This window comes from Pteropus vampyrus, unplaced genomic scaffold (assembly GCF_000151845.1).
Source record: "Pteropus vampyrus isolate Shadow unplaced genomic scaffold, Pvam_2.0 Scaffold138, whole genome shotgun sequence".
In the NCBI taxonomy this organism is placed as follows: Eukaryota; Metazoa; Chordata; class Mammalia; order Chiroptera; family Pteropodidae; genus Pteropus; species Pteropus vampyrus.
This window is the reverse complement of record NW_011888919.1, coordinates 867,353-872,223: the sequence shown is the minus strand read 5'-3', so window position 1 is coordinate 872,223 and position 4,871 is coordinate 867,353. Positions and strand designations below refer to the sequence as shown.

The window sequence follows — 4,871 nt, the reverse complement described above, 5'->3', positions numbered from 1 at the left end:
ATTTTAGCCTTAATCCTGGTCTTGACTGTGATTCTAGCTATAACCAGAGTCTTAACTCTATGCCTAAACTTTACTCTTATCCTATATTCTTATCCCTAACCCTAACCATGATCGTAACCCAAACACCAATACTGGTTGTCATCTTTACCTGAATCTTAGCCCTTTCTTCAACTCCCAACCAAATTCTGTTGATACTGATTGCTACTGATCTTTACCGATTCTTAATTTCTAATCCCAACCGGAACCAACTCCAGTCTTAAGAGCTTTATGTGACTTGAAGTCATCCCCGATTCTTCTTTTCCTTTCACGCCTCACATCTGGTCTGCCAGCAGATGCTGCCAATGTTACCTTCAAATTCTATCGGTGTCTAATCCTTCCTCTCCCTCTCCACAGCCACCATCTGGCCCAGGCACCACCATCTTCTTCCTGGACTTCTGCAGTCACTGTCTTGCTGGGCTCCTTGTTTATTCCACTGTCCAAGCGCCCATCCCCTATAGACTGCTTTCCTCATATTCCTCTACTCGGAACCCGCCCACGGCTTCCGTCTCACTAGGGGTAAAAGTCAAAGTCTAACACTGGCCCCCGAGGCCTTGAATAATACAGCCCCCTCTGTCTCCTCTCGGACCTTGTTTCCTCCCACCTTCCCCTTGCTGACTCTGCTCCAGCCATTCTTGCTTCTTTGCTATTCCACACATACTTCGGCGCATCCCACCCCAGGGCCTTTGCACTTGCCGCTTCTTCTGCCTGGAATGCTTCCCCCACCCCCGCCGAATATCTACATGCTGACTCCTACTTCTCCTTCAGGTCTGTACTCACATGTCACGTTTTCAGTAAAGCCTTTCCATTCACCTTACTGAAAATTGCAATGCCCCTCTCTTCCAGTACTATTTCCCTTCCGTTTTTCTTCACGACGTGTTATCATCTAGCGTATTGTAGAAGCTACTTATCTTGTCTATTGTCTGTTTTCCCCAGTAGAGTGGAAGCTCTTCAAGATAGGGAAGAGCAGTGAAGAGGGTGCGGGAAGTCGAGATAGCCCCAGCTTCCAGGAGAGCAGGCTGAATGGTCAATTACATGTGGCGGACAGAGGGCCCGGCTCTGTCCCCAAATCCTTGAGCTACTCCAGCTCTGGCCAGGAACTCACCAAACTCGTTTCACGTTGCTACGTGCAGGGAGAGCAGTTGAGAAATGCTAAAGCTTGGGTCCTCTTCCTGGCTTATCTGCGGAACCAGGGGGCACCCATATCTTCCCCCCTTACAGCTCCGAGCTTCTGATTCAGCTGACAATGGGGTGAGGGCCAAGAGGGAGACTCTCCTCAATCAATACTGGAGGTAGAACTGGGGACAGGGGTGAGGGTGAGGCAGGGAGACTATGGGGTTCAGCACCGATCATACAGCCGAGGACGAAGAAAGAGGACGGAGAAAGCCATAGAGATGGAAGGACTGAAAATAAAACCGGACAGTGAAAAAGAGGCAAAAAAAAAGACAAAGAGACGGAGACAAACAGAAAGACTGAACGTGAGAAACACATGCAGGTAGAAACAGAGATGGGCAGAGAGAGAGAGAGCGCGCGCAATAACGGGGAGAAAATGCCCTGCCCCGCCATCCCCGCAGCATCTTTTCCATTTAGCATCGATTTCTCTCTCCTACGGCACTAACCGCAGAGGCTGGCAAGCTAAAAACTGCATTTCCCAGAATGCCTTGTGGATGGGCGGTACCGGACGGAAGTTTAGGTTCCACCAATCAGGTGCATCCGCGGGAAGCTTGAATTTCTAATCAAGGTAAGTAGAGAGAAAGAGAGGCAAGCGCGAAGCCGCCGCCCGGCCACCACAGATCCCAGGGAGCTGGCGTGGTCGCGGAGCCAGAGGCCGGCGTAGGGGAGCAGCAGATGCTGGGCGGTGGGTTTGGGAGTGCCCGGGAGGCTCTGCCTGTTATCTGTGTCTTCCGACAGGGGCTGCGCCCCTCAGAAAGTCTCTTTCTGCTTTCGCTGGCCAGAGTTGGCTTCTGTTTGCTGCCACTGAGCAGTAATGGATACACAGACAGGGAGAAAGAGATTCAGATGCGGGCAGAGGGAGGAAAAGCGATTTAGGGAGGCACACGGACCCCACCCCCCTTCCCCAGCAGAGACATGGGGCGAGACAGAGCCCTGCAGAGTTACAGTGGGATGAAATCACCCCCTCCAAAAAAAAAAAAAAAAAAAAGCAATGGAAGGAGGAAGGAAGATGTGGTGAAATAGACACCCAGAGAAATACTGAAAGTAAACTGAGGCTGAGAGGAGCGTGAGCAGAGGCAAGGTCAGGGGGCCAGAAACTGACACAGAGACCTCCCCAAGATGCTGGAGTGGCTGTGTTGGAAGAGAGGACCCCTTTAGAGACCAAACTCCAGAAGGCATAGCTGTTGGAGGCAGGATGGAGGGGACATCGGAGAGGTCCCTGAATTGCTATAGTCACCAAGGCCTGGCCCGCTGACAGAGCGTTCTTCTGGCAGACTGTCTTTTTCCCAGTGCTTATTCCCAGCCTCACGCTTCAACAGCCCTGACCGAGGAGGGGGCTAGCGTCCCTGAATGCACCCTTTGCCACTGTCGCTTGCTCCCCAGGCCTTGCCTCGGAAGAGGACCAGCCACTCGATGATTTGGGAAGCCATGAGATCAGTGGCCACTTTTGATGGCTGACACCCTGAGGCAGATTCCTGAGATTAGAGGAAGAAGGAGTCAAGAAGAATGGCGAGAACAAAGAGAGGGTCTCCAAGAGAGGGCGTCTGAGTGAAAAAGAGGTGCCTTTGGGACAGAGAGCTGGGGAGACTGAGGCAGAGAGAGGGAAGACTGAGGGCAGAGGGAGGAGGAGACCCAGGGGCGGAGAGAGGGAGCTAGGCGTCCTGATTTAGGATCCTAGAAGTGGACTCAGATGACCTGGCTCCTCTGACTAGTCTGGCCTTATTGCCGTCCCTCGGATCCTTGTTCTCCTCCATCGAGGGTTGCCGGATAAAATACAGGATGTCCAGTTACATCTGAATTTTAGATAATATTTTAGTGTGAGTGTGGCCCCGTAATATTTTAGCGTAAGTATTGCACAGGACATACTTACACTTACAAAAGTTATTTTTTGTCTTTTAAATCTGAAATTCAAATCTCGCTGTACATACTGTATTTTTATTTGCTAAATCTGGCAACCCCATCTCCATCTGTCCTTTTTCTGCCTCTTTTCCGTTTCCTGTTTGTGCTCGTCGTTCCCTGTCTGTCAGTCCACCTCTGCCTTCTTTGTTCTCTCTTAATGACCTTACTCCCATGTGCCTCTCAGAGCCCCTGACACCCCCACCTAGGCCCCCTCCTCCCTCCATCCTCCCAGCCCAGCCCTGTCTCTACGGCCATCTTTCTCCTCCAGGCATCTCTTCCGTCTTCTTTCTTCGTTTCTCCTCTCGAGGCCCCACACCCCTGCAATTCTCCACCACTCTCCCCCTCCCCCACCATGAGAGGAGAAGGTTTGAGGCTTTGAGAGAGTTAGGAATCCATTACTCACCTGCAGCCTGACCTCATTTCCCTTCCTTTCCATCTCCTAGGCCAGAGAGGTCATGAAAGCTTCCCAAAGTCACACAGCAGAACAGAGACTAAACTCCACCCCACCCCGCTTCCCGAGTCACTTCCAAGTTCCCAGCTTCCTGGTGGAAAATTCCTTTAATCCTGATATTGGCCTGGCTTGGCGATAATTCTGAATACCAGGCAATACTTGAATGTCACAGGCCAGGATCAGAGGTGCCTGTGGCGCAAGGGAGGGTAAGTTTTTGAGCATCTACTATGAGCTAAGAGTTGGGGATATGGCTCGAGGGCTGTAGACGTGAGACGGTGACTTGTCATGGTCGCTGCCAGGTCCTCAGGCCTGAGAACATAGTAGATGCTCGATAAATGTCTGTCGAATGAATGAATGAATGAGTGAATGAATGAAGAAACATACCCCAAGCAGTTGAGGAGTCCTCTCCATGTCTGCCCTCTGCTCTTCATCCCCGTGGCTCTCTCTGTCCTGGCCTCAGTCTCTTTGTCCCTCCCATCCCCCTCTTGGTGTCTGTCCTCTACGATTAGTTTATTGTTATTCTCAGCTGGAGTGGTTTCTCCAGTGACCCCCGTGTGCTGAGCATCTCCTCTGTGTCAGGTATTGAGGGACTGATTCACTTGTGGAATCCTTCTGGAATATCCCAGAAGTCAAGTATGGCTTTGTTGGGTGTTTTCCAGACGTGGAGACGGAGACCCAGAAAGAAGCGTGGTCCCCTGGTCACACCAGAACCAGAGCGTCTGGCTTCAGCCTAAACCTGTCTCTTTTGTCTCTCCACCTTGAACTCTGTCCTTTCTCCTGCTGGCCACGTCACCTGCTAAGTTCTAGGTCGGACACCTCCAAATTGTAAGTATATTCATTTTAAACAATTACCGCAGGGGTTGCAAACTCGAATGTGTCCGGGGGCCGGGCATGTCACACAACCCACCTGTCCTGGACGACAGGCAGTGGTTGCCCTGCTCATCCAGTTGCGGCCAGGTGGCAATCGCCACCCAGAGAAGCCACACCTGCTTTCTCAAGAGGGCCTCAGAAGTCTCACATTTTCAGAAGTCTCCCAAGGTTTAAATGCTGGCACCAAATTCACCGAAAACGCTGCTCGGGCCAAACGATATTCTGTGTGCATCAGACATGCTGCCGCTGGAGGTCTGCAACGTCAGAATTACTTTTAGTCCCATGTGCCAGCTTTACACTAGGGAAGAATTTCTAGTAGGCGAGGCAGAGATATTGGGTCTGTGTTGTTGATTGCTTTATCTCCAGCACCTAGGACAGTGCCTCATGTATAGTAGGTGCTCGATATATATATTTTTTAAGCGAATGATGTATTGAATCTTAG

The 4,871-nt window shown here is 51.1% G+C and overlaps 1 long non-coding RNA gene across 1 annotated transcript in view; it reads left to right on the top strand.

Moving 5' to 3' along the window:
- The first annotated feature begins 2,604 nt into the window (after nucleotides 1-2,604).
- The window catches only part of LOC111744624, a 2,938-nt gene continuing 671 nt past the window's right edge, over nucleotides 2,605-4,871 (top strand). The window contains exons 1-3 of the long non-coding RNA XR_002782241.1: nucleotides 2,605-2,768; nucleotides 3,552-3,765; nucleotides 4,219-4,384. This is a non-coding gene — a long non-coding RNA (uncharacterized LOC111744624). The remainder of the gene's footprint in view (nucleotides 2,769-3,551; nucleotides 3,766-4,218; nucleotides 4,385-4,871) is intronic.